General features: G+C 40.1%; 1 pseudogene across 1 annotated transcript; it reads left to right on the top strand.

Annotated features, from left to right (window-relative positions):
- The first annotated feature begins 14,629 nt into the window (after positions 1-14,629).
- LOC143611690 (auxin efflux carrier component 7-like) lies at positions 14,630-18,225 on the top strand (annotated as a pseudogene). The gene is made up of 5 exons (XR_013149809.1): positions 14,630-15,659; positions 16,493-16,578; positions 17,589-17,746; positions 17,855-17,931; positions 18,009-18,225. The product of XR_013149809.1 is annotated as an auxin efflux carrier component 7-like (transcript).
- Positions 18,226-19,665: the final 1,440 nt, after the last annotated feature.

Genomic DNA, 19,665 nt, shown 5'->3' with positions numbered 1-19,665 from the left:
AAGGTTGACCATTCACGCAGATCTCTCTACCCGCATCCGAGACGCTCAGCAAGAAGCCTTGAAACCAGAGTTTGTTAAAAACGAATCCATTGGGGGTATGATTAAGGATTTGGAGCTCAAAGAGAACGACACTCGATATTTTGCTAACCGCATATGGGTCCCTCTCAGGGGAGGATTGCGCGAGCAAGTATTAAACGAAGCTCACAAGACGCGGTATTCCGTACATCCTGGCGCAGACAAGATGTACCAAGATGTTAAAGTGCTGTATTGGTGGCCCAATCTTAAAGGCGCCATCGCGACGTATGTCAGTAAATGCTTGACGTGTTCGAAGGTGAAGGCTGAATACCAGAAACCATCAGGGTTGCTTCAGCAGCCAGAAATTCCCATGTGGAAGTGGGAACAAATCTCTATGGACTTCATCACCAAACTGCCAAGGACACCTGGGGGTTACGACACGATCTGGGTTATTGTGGATCGGCTAACTAAGTCAGCACACTTCCTGCCGATCAAGGAAACCGATAAGATGGAAAAGTTAGCCCGATTGTATATTCGAGAAGTAGTTTCAAAACATGGAGTCCCAGTGTCCATCATTTCTGATAGAGATAGTCGGTTCACATCAAGGTTTTGGAGATCGTTACAAGGGGCTTTAGGTACTCGTCTTGACATGAGTACGGCATATCATCCCCAAACGGATGGGCAAAGCGAGCGAACAATCCAGACATTGGAAGATATGCTACGCGCGTGCGCGATCGATTTCGGAGGTAGCTGGGATACTCATCTCCCATTGGTTGAATTTTCTTACAACAACAGTTATCACACAAGCATCAAGGCTGCGCCGTTCGAAGCTTTGTATGGGCGCAAGTGTAGATCCCCACTGTGCTGGGCTGAAGTGGGTGACAAGCAAATGACGGGTCCAGAATTAATCCAAGAAACAACAGACAAGATTTTTCAGATAAGGGATCGCCTTAAGACAGCGCGCGATAGACAGAAGAGCTACGCAGATGTGCGAAGGAAACCATTGGAGTTTCAGGTAGGGGATAGAGTACTTTTGAAAGTCTCTCCATGGAAAGGAGTCCCCCGTTTCGGCAAGCGAGGAAAGTTGAATCCGCGCTACATTGGACCATTTGAGATCCTGGAAAGGATCGGTCCGGTTGCTTATAAACTCCGTTTACCCGCCGAACTCAGTGGAGTTCATGATACGTTTCATGTGTCCAACCTCAAAAAGTGTTTATCTGACGAAACGTTGATTTTGCCGTTGGAAGAGATTCACATCGACAAACAGCTGCACTTCGTAGAAGAACCGATAGCAGTAACCGATTGGAAAGAACAAAAGTTACGCAGAAGCAGAATCAAGTTAGTAAAGGTTCAATGGAACTCGAGGCGTGGGCCTGAATTCACTTGGGAAAGAGAAGACCAGATGCGCATGAAATACCCACACCTCTTTCAGAACATGGCTTCTGCCAGCAACGTCTCCTAAATTTCGGGACGAAATTCGCTTAACAGGGGGAGAATGTGACACCCGGTAAATTCCCAATCCCTTAAACCAAGTAATCAACCTAAATATTAGGTAATTTGTTATGTGCGCCCTGCGCGAGCGCGTCATGTTAGTCAGCGCGTGCATTTGTTATGTGCGCCCTGCGCGAGCGCGTCATGTTAGTCAGCGCGTGCATTTGTTATGTGCGCCCTGCGCGAGCGCGCCATGTTAAGAACCTGCGTGGGCATATGTTATATGCGCCATGCGCGAGTGTACTGGTTTTATGTACCTTAACGTTATGTTGTCTAATGGGCTGACCATCCCGCATGATGCTAAGGCGGGTGCATCCTAAATCGTTTATGCGCGTGCGGAAGGGAACTAACCTCCCCGCATGGCGGGAACATTGAGAGCTAGTTTGTCTGAAGCTCCAAGATGGAATTGACTTCAACATAACTGATCACTATGTTGAAATACCAAGACCACCTGGAGAATCTACAAATGAAACTCAATGTCCCTAACTGCGAGAAGGTTACGTGCCTACCCGCAGCAAAGTAATGTCCTACACGCAGAAAGCTATGCGCACAAAGTGATACGCACAGAACACTTAGTCTATTCTCCAGACGTAAGGAGATTTCTCCCGCCCAAAAAGAAACAGTAGCGTGTTTCAGAGATTTTTCCACTTTTTACTGTACACTAACAAAAGTACCTGAAAAAGCACACTGTAACATGAAAAGTCAACTGTCAGCCACCCTATTCTCACCAACCCCAGACCTGCATGTCCTGACCAAATCAAATCAAAATCTTTTATCCACTACTCCACTCTTAAATAAATAATAATAATTTCCATACTTTATCATCATTACCCCTAGATATGAAAAGATTACAATCCCCTAAAGCAAGGGATTGTGTTCCCTTGAGTTTTCCTATAAATATGTAACCTAAATTATCACCCAAAACACACTTCAAAGAACTGCAAACTTGCACTAATCCTCTCCCAAGCATCCGTTGTTTTCATTTCCGATCCTGTTACTAGGTAAGCCGAGAATATAACCTTGAGATCTACTTTCCAACCCTTATATTCTCCTATTTCTTGATCTTAATATATATACTTCTTGTTATTTAATCGTATTCTAGACCTTCAATTCCGAGGCCAACACCAAGAAAACCCGAATCTCGATTTAATTCCTTAACAAGAACCACAGGTGAGTCTCACAGCCCCTATTTTCACTGTTTTCACTATTTTTAAACTGCTTTCGGGGCGAGGGACACGTACTTAAATAATGTTTTATCATGGTATACTTACAAGCTATGCAAGCGATTATGTGTTTATGTTTCATGATGAGTAATGCGAACGGTTATCTATGGTTTTTCGATGTTAGTGCACCAGATTCGAGTAAGTGATCACTTTACCATTGGAACTCTAAGGGTAGGGACTGCTGGTTTGATCCACCCACTCGTAGGGGTCGCACCTCTTTGCATGGACGAGTGCCTAGTATGGTCATGGGGCAGTACTATGGGTTTGAGCCCGCTCGTAGGGGTCGCACCTCTTTGCATGGACGAGCGCCTTGTTTTCCGGCACAACGTCCGCGCGTAACCCGCGGGACGGAATCATTGATTAGCTCGTAGGGGCAGCGCCCTTTTGCATAGACGAGCACGGTTTTTCAGAAATGTCCACGCGTAAAACGCGGGACGGCATTATATTATTTAGCTCGTAGTGGCAGCGCCACTTTGCATGGACGAGCACATTTTTCCTGAAACGTTCGCGCGTAATCCGCGGGACGGTATTACTTATTTTAGCTCGTAGTGGCAGCGCCACTTTGCATATACGAGCACAGTTCCCAGAAATGTTCGCGCGTAAACCGCGGAACGATTTTATCAGAATATGTTGATAGAACTATGTTTTACCAAGCATGTGTTTTAATGATGATATCAGAATTATGTTTCAGAATGATTTGTATCAAGATTATGATGCAATACGATTTATCAAGTTACTAAAACTTGTGAACTCACTCAGTTTATACTGATTCGAATGTTTTTACGTGTCTTTCAGGAGATAACTAGGTAGCGCATGGAGTCACACTTAGAGCACCTCACGCTGAACATCTAAAACTAGCTTTTTGGAAGATTTTAGTTCTATCCCTTCGATGCGCGTGGTTGTTCCCGCCGCGCAAGGGGATATGGCGTGGAAATCTTCAACAGTTTTTATACTTGGATGTTTTTATGTAATTTTTAAACAATGTAATGTATTTGTATTAAACTTTTCATGCGCAATGAAAATCTTTGAATGTTTGCAATGGCCCGTGCTTAATTATCAATCCCCACTCGTGCGCGCCCGGCTGTTTCCGCTGCTCAGGGCCGGGTGTGACAATGAGCCTGCTGAAGCCTCTCTAGTTTGGCTTTAAGCTCCTCATTTTCGGCGCGCAGAGGTTCAGCAACGGCTTCAGCCTTGGTGGACCTCTCGGTCGCGTTCCGCACAGTTTCCTTAGCCAACCGAAGCTGTTCGTTAACAGCTTTGGTAGCCTTGGAACGGGCCTCGAGCCGGGCCTGCACTTCAACCTTGAGGGCCTTGAAGGCCTTTTCCTTCTCCGCAGCAATTGCGGAAAGTCTCCTGTTCTCCTCCCGGATAGCCCGCGTCTGAGCCACTTCTTGGATACGCGCAGCCTTTAACTTGTCGTTTTCACGACAATGCAACTCGACGCGCGGCTGCATCTGGGCAAGGAGAATCCGAAGCTCATTTGTCAGCCTACCCTCCTGGTAGCTAGACATGGCTTCCCCCAACGCGCCACTTGGGGCCGCGTGACGCGCCCACTCGACGCAGTCCACAGCCGTCCGAAGGGTTGTTCCCCAGCGGATGTTCCACCGTGGAACATACACCTCATTCGAATCCGACACTTCAAAAACAAAAAGCAGTTAGGAAAAGATGATAAAAATATAAAAAGGCCAAAATAACCCTACGCACCTGTAGGGTCGACAACAGGCCGGTAGCCGCCAAACCAATCACCCGAACCTAACAGATAACCATCCAAGAGGTCAGGCAGATGGGAAGGAGGCAGAGAAGCCCCGAACATACCTGCTGAACCGGCCGGGGACGAGGTAGTCGCCGGTGCCGGAGGCACGGTTGAAGCCGCCGCGGTAGAGACTATCGGAGGTGAACTCACTGGAGGTGAACTCACAACCGTGGCCGCCGCTGCGGAGGAGCCCGCGGAAACAATCACCGCCGGCTCAGTGAAGGATTCCGTGAAGATCGCACTGACGGCCGGCGGGGATGATGTTACAGTTGGAACAGTTGCCTCAACAGGATGAGCAACTGAACCAATACTGCAAACAGGCGTAGCCGCCTGGGTCATCGCCTCGGGTTGGTTGACCAAACCTACCGTCATGGGTCCAGATCTGCTCCTCCCCGCATCACTTTGGAATGCAGTAGCATCCACGCCTGCATGAAGACAAGATATTAAAAACAATGGCGGAAAGAATTGCGGGTAAGATTAATTTACACTTACGAGTTTTCTTAAGCTTGAAGGTTCTGACAGGCGGGGACGAACCCGATGGAGCCGGCCTCTTCACGCCGGTCACCGTCGTCGAACTGGGCTGCCCGGAGGTGATAGCTGTCTCAACCTCCGGAACAGTGGTCTTACCACCGCCAGGGTTCCCCGCCGCCTTCTCGCTCTCGGTCTCCGAGTCAGACCGGTTGCCCTGATCGGCGGAGGCAACCTTCGCCTTGCCTTTCCCACCAGCAGCCTTCTTCTTCCTCGCGAAGAAAGGACCATCTGCGGATTCCTCATCAGAAGACAAAATTAGAGGAATTCCAGCAGAGGTTTGAGCATTGAGTGGGCGAGGGTTAAATAATCCCTTACCTGGCCGCGGGGCGCTTAGAATCTCGTGGCCTGGCAGGTAGACCTCCACGAACCTATCCGCCGTTTGCTCAAGGATGGGCAACTCATTCTCGTCAAGAGCACGAGTACCCAACCGAGCGGGACCACCGCTCTCACGCGGTTGCAGAAGCGACTGCAAATTGTTCCCCTCTGAAAATAAACAGAAAAGCAGTTAGAAGAAAAACCCTAAATCAGCAAAAAGATATGAAGCATACCGTATGGGATAGAGTTCAAACCGTATTCGAGGACGATGGGAATCTGTGGCGCCTCTGCCCCAGCATCCTTCCATACCCGGCTCATCCCAAGCATCACCATCCCAGACTCCGCAAAGCGGTAAACCGGAGTCTGGATCTGGGAGATCTTGGCGAACCATTCCGCCTCTTGGTAATTGGAGGCGTGAAGGCTAGGGAGCGCCTTCCCGTTCTTAAACGTCATCGCAATGGGGACGACGCGAGCGGAGACATAGAAAAACTCCCGCTTCCAAGAACGAAGACTGCGTTCGGTAGCGCAGATCTTCAAACCCTTGATCCGATTGACCAAGGTATCCAGCCCTGGATGCACCTCCAGGAGTAGAAGGTCATCAGGCGGTCGACGCGGGGCTCAACGCCCAGAATATGGCACACCCATTCAAAATGGCGAACCTTTGCGATCGCCATCGGGTGCACCTCCGTTAGGTGTACACCGTGTCTCTCCAAAACACGGTACACAAACTTCGTCAATGGGAACCTCAGATTCCCATAGACGAAGAATGCAGCATACTCCCCTATCTTGCCCTTGGGGGCATCATACACCGTCTGGTGAGACTCAAGAAACTCAGGCTCGAAAGGCTCGAGCATGAACTTCTTGACGATGTACTGGTACAGGTCGACGAAAAGAGCACACTGGCACTCGCCAGCAGTACTCTTATCATCCTTATCAGACGCGGACATCGGATTCTCGGTGTATACTTCGGACTCCTCGGCAATAGCCTCAGGATCACGAATGGAAGACATGTTTTGGAAGATGGAAAGAAGAACGATTTCAGGAGAATGCTCGACAAAAGTAGAGCATTCGCCGGAAATCGCTTAGAAGAAGAAGTGAAACTGTGAATTGAGATGCATCCTCTCCTCCCTTTATATACTCATCGCAATGAATGCGATGAATTTAATGCGGGAGAGACGGAAAAGCGCAGGTGCAATGAAACTATGACACGTGGAAAAAGCAAGCTGACAACAGCTGTCGACAGGACGTGCGCCGTAAACTTCGCGGCCACGCGCCCGAAAACTCGCGCCCACGCGCCTGAAAAAGCGTCTGGAATGACCATATACTGTCACGTCGCCATAACTTCATGCACGTCCTGAAACTGTCAAAAGAAACCGTCAGACCACGCTGACGTCCCTTCAACAGTTGGACTGTTCTTATCCTTTCACCAACTCTTCGAATTTCAAAAAGATTCAAAAAGATTCAAAAGTAAGCGGGACTTAACCCCTTACCTTGGCAACCAAGTAACTATAAGACAGGTGCGGGTACAGTGTCAAGGCAAAACCCCTTCACATACTTAGCACCTGCAGGGAATTGAAGCCAAGAATACCTCGGCAACCAAGTAACTATAAGACGGGTGCGGGTACAGTGTCAAGGCAAAACCCTTCACATACTTAGCACCTGCAGGGAATTGACGCCAGGAATACCTTGGAAGTAAAGTAACTATAAGACGAGTGCGGGTACAGTGTCAAGGCAAAACCCTTCACATACTTATCACTCTGCAGGGAATTGAAACCAAGAAGGATCTTCTGGGCCATGCTTGCGGAAACGGAAATAACATCCCCGCATAGCGGGAACGTTGAGAACTAGATTGTTTGAAACTCCAAGATGGAATTGGTGGTTTAACATAATTGATCACTATGTTTAAAACTACCAAAACCTCATGGAGAATCTACACAAGTGGAACTCAACGCTCCTGACTTGCGAGGAGGTTACAGACCTACCCGCATCATACCCAAAGATCAAGCAGAAAAGTCGGGAATTTCTGCACGTGACATTAGGACTTCCGCGGGAAGAATCCCCATAGAAAACCTTAAAACTAAACCCTTTTCAAAACCCCTTGCTTAAGTCCAAAAGTTCACCTCACTTATTGACAATTCATGAGAAGAACATTGGACTAGGGGGACTTGAAGAGGTAGGTCCCAGCAGAGCCCAGTTGAACCCGCAAGACTCACCTCAAAGAGGGACGTCTGCGCAGTTGAACCCGCAAGACTCACCTTCAAGAGGGACGTCTGCGCAAAGACTAAACTCGCAAGACTCACCTTGAAGAGAGACGTCTGCGCAAAAACCAACTGGATCCGCAGGAGCCACCATGCTCAGAGACGTGACGTCCTTACGCGCAGTACGCAAGCTGTTCCCGCAGGAAAAGCCTCCCAATGGTCGACGTACTCCGCCTGTTCCCGCAGCAACAGATACTAGCCATCAGGGAAGGCTACCCGCGCAGCAAGGCTACACGCACAAGGCACTAACTCTTAAATAATTCAGCAATGTCACCTGAAGAAGGAGTGAGCAAGCTGGGAATACTCCCGCCCAAAGCCGGGAAAACTCCCGCCCAAATGAGCCAGTCCGTACGCTACTGGAGGATCTTTTGTACTGTACCTGCCAAGGTATGGACAAAAGATCTGACCAAAGCTGCGACAGCTCACTGACAACAGTACGACGAGCAGCACGCTCTACTATTTAATGTCACTATCAGCCGCTGCCTACTCACCAACCTGTCGTAGCACGTGCATAGCCTGCAGTTGGTGGAAAAGGAATAGTACACAGCCGGCCTGGTCACTATCAGCCGCTGCCTACCCACCAACCATCAGCATGGCACGTGCGTAGCCCAAAGTTGGTAGAACAAGAATACTATTCAGCCGGCTGTACCTGCTTGGAAACCTACCTTCAGCTATAAATACTCCAATACCTTGGAACGGTATCATATCTTATGATCTTATATCTTCATATATTATCTGATATCTGCTCTAGTCATTTCTCTTAATATACACTTATATTCAAGAGCAATCTAGTCTGATTCTCACGCCGGAGGGTGGTCACAAGGAGGTACCCCCCCTTCTCAGTGACGAGCTCACGGTGTCTGTTTTGCGGGTCATCAGAAGAATAACCATCTTGCCGGACCTAACCCTCGTGGGAAACATCTATTTAACCCCCAAATTATTCGTAATCTGCCCGGGGTCGATTAGTGTTTCTTCATCAATCAATGGGTGTTTTCTATAGTTTAAGACATATATAGATTATCCTCGAGCCAGGACCGAGCTCGATTATTTTCGAACTTGGCTCGTTTTGATTTATACGAGCTTGAGCTCAAACTCGGCCTCTTTCGGGCTATTTTTTTTTAAATCTCAAGCTTGGCTCGTGAATTGTTTTTCACGCTCGAGCTCGACTCGTGTATGACCCGTTTATAATTTTTATTATTTAACTTATATACATTTTTAATTACTTTTATATATTTTGAGAAAACCTTAACTAACCAACTTCGATTGGGTTCGTGAACAGTACCTTAAGCAAGCCAAAGTTAGGTTCCAGCTCGACTAGTCGGTTGTGTAGTGTGAAACCAATAAATAGAAGTAGAAAAAGGTCAAATTAAAAATGCACCAAACTTGTTAAGGCTCAACAAGCCTAAACGAGCATTATATGTGACTCAGACTCTTTAATAGTGATGACATATGGTACTGACTACTGAGCATGGGTGGTCATACTGAATCGATACTTTACCAATAGATCCGGTTTGGTATTCGCTACTCACATTTATAGAAATTTGGTATCGGTACGGTACCGATACCATATAAAGATGAATATTTTGTAAAAAGTACGGTATTGGTACCCATTTTTTCTAGAAATTTGGTATCGTTAACCGGTACAGTACCGATCTCGTCTCCGCTCGTTTCGAGCTTTTGTTCGGTCCTCTTTTAAGTAACAGCGTACGGCTCGACTCCTTTACACCAATGTTGTTGAGACCGGACCAGACGGCCGGTCGAACCGGTACGACCGGGATTCGGTCTATTGACCAGCCAGTTGAACCGGTTTTTTAATATAAAAAAATATTAATTTCTTTTGAAAAGATTATTTTCAGTCCCAACGTTACTTTTTAGACAAAAGTTGTTTAGTCGCTCAGACCGATTGAATCGGTGAATTGGTTTGCCGTTAAGTTCGTTGCCTGATCCAGTTATATAAACATTGGTTTACACCCTTATCTATAATTTTTTGGATATTAAATTCACTAAAAAGAAGAAGTACATAAAGCTTCCAAAAAAAAAAAAGATGACTCAACCATAAAATTATTTTTTAATTAAAAAGAAGTCTATAAAACAAAATAGAGTGGTCCAAGTTGAGTGGTTCATGGAAGTTAGGGTTGGGGGGCATGTGAGCCCAAAGAGGTGCTTCTTGTCGGCCTAATGTTCATCCTCGCCCACACCCACTAACCCACTGGCCCATGCCCATCTAACCATACCGAGCCATCTTCCCCACACCATCATCAAACCTACCCCCCATCACACCCATCAACAATTTTGTGTTTTTATCTTATTGCTCCCTTATATCTTAGCTATACATATGTAACATCAACTTTATTCAAAAGTTACATGATTTGAATGGTACTTTGGGTTCATAATGTAATCTAATATAATATAATTTTTTTATTAGATTTGATTATGTTACTAGTACAAAATTTTAAATATTAAATAAAATAATAACGAATGAGGGATATGCTTTCTGTTAGTGTTTTCGCATGTCATAATCTTCTTGTTCTCGTCTCGCTATAAACTTTTTATATATTTATTTATTTATTTTAATTATTACTATTTTTAATGTCTTTTTCTATTTCTTATGTATTAGTAGCTTACAAATTATATATTTTTAGCTTCTTTTGTTGTCTGTTTAATTATTTCTATGATCATGATATATTTTACAGGTTAAATGGTAGATTTTTAGTCAGGGTCTCACTGAATCAACTACCTGACCCTTTGGGATAGACGTGTGTATGGGTTGTACACAAATAAGGTATTAACTTTGATACTAGTGAGATTTTGTTGGGTATGGTTGTTATTGTTGTAGAATGGGAGATGAAACTATGAGAAGCTTTTGGCGTATTTAATCCGTTTGGCACGCTTGTTATTTTGTAGACCTTTTAACCTAATCTTTTTGACTCGTTTGAGATACTTTATAGCAAAAAATAACGTAACTACAAGTACAACAAAATTTCTAACAGTATTTAACAATATAACTTTGACGATGACAGGTACAAGACAATCTATCGTGAGCTATTGTGTATAACTATATAACCTTATTAAATTACATCCGTATCATTATCATTTCAAAACTTACATTCCCAAGATATTTTCCCGTTATTACTTTCGTCCTGCATCCAACTCATACAAAAGACGCGACGACAGGATGTAACGCAGTTATACAATAACGACACATCGGTTTTGGTGTACCTATCACAATTGATGTTTTTTTATCTTTATATCTTTTAAATTTTTAATTCTTTACAATAAGTGTCAACGACAATTAGGAAAGCCCCAAAATCCGAAAATGAGTATTGGCCCTCAAAGCACATGTAGATGGTGGCATTATGGCAAAAGGTTACATGAGAGTATTGTATAGACTTAGCTGTACAAAGAATGGGCCTTTTGCACCTTTACTTTTTATCACAATTGTTAAGTTACCAAATTTATAGAATATAGTTTGAGTTTGGTCCAAAAGTGTGTCTAATTGATTTGATATGAATTGAGGTTATTAGGTTATATACTTATATATGTGTTTATGAACTCGGAGTTACATATATTTCATCCTTTGTTTATCTGGTTTAGAGATGTAAGCGAGAGTGTCGGTCTTAATGGTCAAGCTCGGCATGTTTCAAGCCCTATGTGGCTATGTCCAAATTTAAGCTTGACTTGTGAGTAATTTTACGTCTTATGTGCAGAGCGCGTATATTATTTATTTAGTTATATTCGTATGTAGCTATTATATAAAGAATGTAATTATATTTGTTACACAATTGTATGTTTTTTTTAAAAAAAAAACTATTTCTCGTAAAACTCAAAACGATTACAATAAAGTGACAGACAAACGGGCAATAAGCTACGCAAATATTTAAACTCACACTAATTTATGAGGCGCGGACACCTAACCACCAGACCAATATCACACTTATTTAAATCACGTGTCCAGCAAGCTTGGATAGATTAGAGCACTTCTGGCGCTTGGACACCACCGGACGCCACATCACCACCCTCTCTCCTCTTCTCTCTCACAAACTCATTCAAAGCTCGTCTGCTGAGCTGAACTCCACGTCCAGACATCATGTCCACGACATAGCTTTGTCCGTCACCGGCTCGTCCTTGTCTTGCCACCTAATCCGGATGGCCTCCGCATGGGATACGTTAAAGGGGCTCTTAGATCTAAAGAATAGCTACTTAATCAGTTAATCATACAATTTTTTTTATTATTTTTTATAATATTACAATAGTCATTTAGGTCAAAATAAGTATTACTATTCATAAATATATATATATATATATATACTTTATGGGAACATGTTCGACCACTATGACATCATTTACCATGCAACCCCAAACAAAAGAACTTAGAAAATGGAGATAACGTACGTTTTAATTTAATAAAGATTTAAGTCACTTAATGACGATTATGGCTTCCACTACTTTTTTGTGTATAGCTCTAGACTAACGTGGTGTTTCTATCTTGATAACATATTAACAAGTTTGTTTTATAGAATTAGAAATTATAGATAATAACTGTAAATAAACATAGCCGGCTCAACCAATTTGATGACCTAAAACGATGTCTTGTTGTAAAAAAAATATATTGTTTTCACTTTAACTAAATTAGGATGTCATCACTATTTGCAAATAAGTTTAAGCGCTGCTCAAATCACACCTTCCTAAACTTAATTAAGTTTAAACATCGCTTAAATCATACACATTAATCCAAATCCCAAATTACAAACGTATAATTATTAATTTTAATTTAGAAATTGCAGGCCTTATAAAATTAGGGCCTAAAACCCTAGCTTTATTTTGTTATTCCTAGAGATGGCCCTGTAAAAAAGGTTAACCTAAATAAACAAACCTACGTTATAAAATCAAAATATACAAAGCTAAATGATTTATTGTAATAAAGTTCACAAATTTTACCCGAGTATTGTGAGGTGGTAAGGGTGTAAAATGAGAGGTCAACGGATCAAACCTTATAAGAGTACAACATATTTAGCTGTTAACAAAAAGATATATCAATATTCATGTTTTAACATAGGATAAAATCAAAGTCTAATGCATTTATCTCCCTCAGATTTTCATTTTCAGTGAATAAATAGATAAACCTAACAAAATAACATAACATGACAACATAACATCTAAAATAAACTAGATGATAATACAGTAACTATAGTTTATATGGATAATAAAAATTACAAATTTCATCGTTTATTAACACCAAGTCTTTATTTATTTAAAAATTCTTCATATTTTATTAAAAATTGATATTTGTAACATACATGTGTTAAACTAATAATTTTACTATAATCCTTATGGAACAAAACGAATCCCATCCTAGCACATTTCGGTTCGGGGAGGTGGTATGATGAGCAACCTAAGGTAGCGTTATGACTGGTTGAGTATGGTATTCTACTAAAACAAAACGCCAGAAATTTACATTTATATGTTAAAAACCAAGTCTTAGCTAAGTGACTAGTGGTCTAGTGTGTGTCACACCCCAATCATGGATTGTTGCTTGCCGGTCGGTTTTTGCTATTTCTTTAACAAACTTTTTTGACTATTAATTTCATGGGTTATGCGTAGGAGCGTGAGCCATGATATGTTTTCATATTCGCGTTAAGGTTTCTATCTTTTAAATGTTTCAACCACGTTAAATTATTTCACGGTTTAACATGCAGCAACGTGCATAGGTGAAAGTCCTTAGTTGATAAATAACATAAAAACACAAAGTGAAATGATTATCAATATATTACCCGTGCCACTTACCCATGATTAGATTTTATTGAGCTTTTTAACGGTCACTAATATATAAATTTTCATATATAGAAAACAACAGTAAAAGAAAATCATTCCTAATTCTTTACGTATACTTCTTTTATTCTCATTAAATCTTACAATGAATAGTGCATAGTTTCTCAAAATATCAACGCAACCGTTTAGACAGAGGTTGAACGGCTATTTTCACATAAACAATTTCAATGTTTGACAGTCTATTGCTAGAACGGTTATCCGAATACCTGTCACACGACCGCTGTGACCAATATTTTTCAAAGCTTGACATCTAATGGCCAGAAAGGTCGTCCGAAAATTATTCAAATGGTCATGCTGGACAATAATTTTCGAAGCTTGACTTTTTTGTTTGTTTGAAATGACTGTCTTATTGTTTCGTTAACCGTCGTTTGATAAGTGAAAACCATGGGCAAAGCATAGTGAGGGCTAGGGGTGGCCCCGACCCCCCTGTTTTTCTGCGCAGTATTTTAAATTTATCAGTTAATTGCCCAAAAAATGTTATACGTAATGTAAATTTACCCGATTTCGACAGAAAATTTGAGCCCGACCCCCTTTGTTTATAAATTTTCGAATACATTTTGAGTGTCCCCCTCTCATCCAAACTTTGTCACGAGTGAAAACAAAGTCTTGATTGATAGGTGAAGCATAGTGAGGGCCAGGGGTGGTCCCGCCCCACCTTTTTTTCCGCAATATTGTAGATTTATCTGCTTTTCGCCTGAAAGTTCTTATACAAAGTATAAATTTACTCGTTTTTAACAGAAATTTTGAGATCGACCTCTCTCGTTTATGAATTTTTAAATATATTTTGAGTCGACTGCCTCCCCCTCCCCCTCCCCCTCCCCCTCTCCCTCCCCTCCTGAATATTTTCGTTCAAGCTTCGTCACTGATAAAAACAAACTCCGGTGATAAGTGATATAACTATAACATGACCCTTTCTTTAAATGCTTCTTAACCCGACCCGTTTCCAAGGTCAACAATTCAGTCAACTCCTCACTCACTCACCCACACTACACTACACTACATTACACGTGCACGTATACACACATACAGTACACCTTATCTTTCACCTATATATACACCTTCCATCCATATACTCAATCAGTCATTCACTCAATCACTCCATTTCTTAATATTTAAATACAATCAAACTTCCATTTCCTAATATTTAAAAAACAGAAGGCAGACGGCAGCAAGCTGTCAGCTAAATCCCACAAAATTTGTTCCCACCATTCACAATGATTACTGGCCATGATTTCTACACGGTCATGGCGGCCATGGTGCCGCTATACGTGGCCATGATCCTAGCGTACGGCAGCGTACGCTGGTGGAAAATATTCTCACCCGACCAGTGCTCGGGTATTAACCGATTCGTGGCCATTTTCGCCGTCCCGTTGCTTTCGTTCCACTTCATTTCATTAAATAATCCTTACGAAATGAATTTTCGATTCGTTGAGGCCGATACGCTTCAAAAGATTATTATGCTCGCGTTACTCGCGATTTGGGCGAATTTTACGAAATATGGGAGTCTCGAATGGGCGATAACGTACACTCCCAAACACTTTGGTTATGGGGATACCATTATTAATCGCAATGTACGGAGAATATTCGGGTTCGCTTATGGTCCAGGTAGTCGTATTACAGTGTATCATTTGGTACACTTTATTATTATTTTTGTTCGAGTACCGCGGGGCGAAAATTTTAATTATGGAACAATTTCCCGAGACCGCGGCTTCGATTGTGTCCTTTAAAGTCGAATCGGATGTCTTGTCGCTAGACGGACACGACTTTTTGGAAACCGACGCGGAGATCGGAGACGATGGGAAGCTCCATGTGACGGTTAGGAAGTCGAACGTGTCTAGACGGTCGGTTGGGCTCGCGGGAATGACTCCGCGCCCGTCTAATTTGACGGGGGCGGAGATTTATAGTTTAAGCTCGTCGAATTTTAATCACTCGGATTTTTATTCGATGATGGGGTTTCCGGGTGGGCGGTTATCGAATTTTGGGCCCGCAGATATGTATTCGGTCCGGTCGTCGAAGGGATCCCAAGCGGGACGAATTTAGTTTCGGAGAGCAAGAAGTGAAGATGGGCTCGAGCTCGACGGCTGTTCTAAACCCGAAAGAGGTTGACGGCAACGCCGGTAAGCATATGCCGCCGGCAAGTGTTATGACCCGATTGATACTGATTATGGTTTGGAGGAAACTTATCCGGTACCCGAACACATATTCGAGTCTCATTGGTTTAATTTGGTCACTTGTTTCGTTCAGGTATGTAAATGTGTTTTTATTTTCATATTTTGTACACGTTGATTAGTTATTAATTTAAAAATGTTTATAAAAAATAGTAAATATTTATGGTTCTATACTTGCTAAAGGATAATGTTTTAAAATAAAGTGGATGGGAATACAAACAAATATATACTACTAAATATATATATTTTATAGGATTTGAATTAAGCACAATTAAAATTAACATATAATGTAATTTCATTTATAAAACCTTCCCCGTATGTTATATGCATAAATTTAAGTAATTACAAGATTTAGAGCTTATTGCACAACACATGACGATTAAATTTAGGTTAAACAGACAAATTTGTATTTTTTCCTCTCATCTTTAACTATATATTCTTCTATTTTTTTATAAAACAATGTTCCCTTGCGATTTTTAAACTACATAATTATTTCATAAGTTGATATTTAAATAAAGAAGTATGCCAATGAACATTTTATTTTATTTTGATTTGAGTATGATATTTCTATAATTTTTATTGAATTCTAAAAACTTAATATATTACGTGATTATCAGTTTCTGTGTTTTTCGCTTCATCGTGCGAGTATCTTTCTGGTAGTAATAATATATTTTGAATGAGTTTAATGATGACAGGTGGCATGTGACAATGCCTAAAATATGTGTGTTTTGTAGTTTTATACACTGTGACTGGTTTTTATTACTTTTTTTTCCTATAAAAATAGTAAATATTTATGTTACTATACTTGCTAAAAAGATAATGTTTTGAAATAAATGGAATGAATTTCGATGGATGTAAATAAATATAAATAGTAATAAATATATGTTTGAACGAGTTTAATGATGACAGGTGGGATGTGGCAATGCCAAAAATAATTGAAAAATCAATCTCAATACTCTCAGATACTGGTCTTGGCATGGCCATGTTTAGCTTAGGTAAGTGTTTCATAATTATAATTATTAAAGTTTGTGAACATTCTAATTTAGTATTAGTAGTTAGTGGATTTTGTTTATGTTAATGTTTATGATTCTCTTCAAAAGAAAAAGGGTTATGAATTATGATTATTAATTATTATTATCTTTGTTTTATTATTTAAAAGTTATGGTTAAATGTATTATCGGGGACCATAATGATTGTGGAATAGACTTCATTGCGGTCCCATAAGGTGGGTACATCTTTTTAATGGAAAAATCAACATCAATCTTATCAATTAGTTGTTTAAAGTTGAGGTTTATTTTTTTTTATTTAGAAAATAATAATAATAATAATAATAATAATAAATAATAATAATATACAATTGATGAATAGTTTTCATTCTCACACTAATGCAAAATTTTAGAGTAAGCTTTGTTTTTTTGGTTTGTATGAATCTGCGGTTGTAGTTCAATAGTTTTAAATCTGTGATTTTATTTCGCTTGCAATTAAACCCGATCCCACTAACTCCGTTAAATCAAGTCATGTAACCCTTCAGCGTGCCCCATATGTGAGGGGCAGTTTTGTCCTTTTTCTCTCCAAATAAACCCCAACGCTAATTCGCAAGCCCCTTGCGTGGGGGGCTAAGGTGTATATGGGGGAAAATGACAATATTACCCCTCACGTGAGGGGCACATTGATAGGTATAATGATCGACTTAACGGGGTTAACGGGATCGGGTTTAACTGCAAGTGAAATGAAACCACGGGGACGAATATCACAGATTTAAAACTATTGGACTAAAACCGTAGACTTGGACAAACCATAAGGACGAAAACCGCAGTTTACTCAAAATTTTAGCATGAACCTCAAAATCATGTTCGAGATACATGAACTCGAACACAACAGGTGTTTTACTGATTGTCAAGAATGTAATTTGTTTGAATAGACTCTTTTTTTATTTTATCTTTTAGCGTTAACTATAAACGGGTTAGTAATAATTTATTAAATTATAGCGTTTGGTGTTTTGAAGGATTGTTTATGGCACATCAACCAAAGATAATAGCGTGCGGAAATTCTGTAGCTACTTTTGCGATGGCCGTGAGATTCTTGACCGGACCGGCTGTGATGGCGGTGGCTTCCGTCATTGTTGGTCTCAAAGGGACACTCCTACATGTCGCCATCGTACAAGTATGCATACATATATACATACATACGTTAATTATCATTACCCGCTCAATGTACTATAGTTATGTTCTAGTGTTACCAAATTTAACTTTATTATTTTCTAAACAACAGGCTCCACTTCCACAAGGAATTGTACCATTTGTTTTTGCCAAAGAATACAACGTTCATCCCGCAATTCTAAGCACAGCGTGAGTAAATTTTGTGAACTAAATGTTTAATGTCACAAATTAGTTTAATAATTAATCTTTTAATTTGGATTTTACAGGGTGATATTTGGAATGTTGATTGCGTTACCGATAACTCTAGTCTACTACATTCTTCTCGGTTTGTAAGGCATAGGATTAAAGTACAAAACATGGGGAAGATGAAGAAATCTTTATGATCGAATGTCGTTTGTTTGATTTGTCTTAAGGAAACAATTTAGTCGTTGACCAAGGATATGAAAATTTTGACTTGATACTTGATCTAAGGATCTTGCTCCCCCAAACTACAACCTACAAATTAGGTGCTATTGTTCCAAGAAAGCAATCAAAGAGATGCATGCCTTTGAGGAGAAAAACAAGGAAATACGACAATTTGATGGACTAAATGAATATCTTTGTTGTATATTGGCTTGTTAGTGTTGTAATATACTAATATGAACACTATTGTTTGCTTGTTTTAGTGTAATTACCTTAGAGTAATTATGATTAATATTATGTACCATGATATGTTTATTGGAATGTAGTTGTTTGTGTTTTGGGTATTCGTGATTAAAATTTCATGTTAACTATAGGTAGAAATAAGTAGTACTTTGTTACTAGCAAACTAAGGTTTTTCGGGGTTAAAGTTTACATGCATATATTTTGAATCAGATTTTCAGTATCTTGGGTGTACCGGTGTAGTTAATATGCATACTTCAATGTTTGTATCGCATTATTGTCTCGTTGATATACGAATGATATAATAAGAAAAGAATGACGTGTTTTGAGTATTTTCAACGAAACTATGTATGTAAAACTAACTTTAGCATAAAACTTTTAGAAATAAGAGTAAAACTTTTAACTCTAAATAGTAGTTAACTTTGATGATCTTTGATTTGCAAGGCATACGAAAATGCTTGATGTGGCAAATCATAACCAGTTTCTAGAACTTAAAATATGAAAGCAACTTTTTTTATCTTTATTTAGAAAAAATGTACTAAAAATATGCTATGATCACCTTTTGTTTTTTATTTTTTAATTCATGTTCATGCATATGCTCAAATACCAAACAATTGAAAATATACCTTGCAGTAATCCTCAAAGGAAAGATGATAGAATTAAGGAAGGATTTTGAGGTGGCTTTGAAAGCACATTTTATCTTTACTTTTATGACCACAAAGGCACTTTTGTGGACTTTTGTAACAAAGTTACTTTATTTCAATGTTCATTTTGTCAATGGAGGCCATTATGCCATACACTTCACCCCACAGTAAAGAGAACACATATAACACACAATTTAATATGCATATTTGTTCGCTAAAATTAAAATATTTCCTAGAATTTTTTAATAAATATAATTAAAGATCTTATAAATTATTAGCAAATTCATCAAGTTCGAATAATGAGTACAAAAGATAATGTAAACAATTGATGCATATACTTATATGAGAGACTCCTACTATTGCAAATTAGTTTTTATAAAGCTTTTATATGTTAAGCATATGAGTTGTTATAAGTTTATAATATCTAAAGTTTATAACATTTTTTTAACATTAAGGATTAAAGTACACCGTAACTATTATTACGTCAAATCTTTAGTTGTTGCAAGTAATATTATTGTTATATTTTTTAACAGTAAAAGATATTATATATAATAATTATTATTATTAATAATAATAACGGTTAGAAAAAGCTAACCAATCATCACATAAATTTTAATGTTTTTTGTTCGACACGGCT

Source organism: Bidens hawaiensis, unplaced genomic scaffold (assembly GCF_021521415.1).
Source record: "Bidens hawaiensis isolate Kalapana, Puna unplaced genomic scaffold, B.hawaiensis_p1.1 tig00032029_1, whole genome shotgun sequence".
Classification (NCBI taxonomy): Eukaryota; Viridiplantae; Streptophyta; class Magnoliopsida; order Asterales; family Asteraceae; genus Bidens; species Bidens hawaiensis.
The sequence above is the reverse complement of the archived record's forward strand: the minus strand, read 5'-3'. Positions and strand labels throughout refer to the sequence as shown.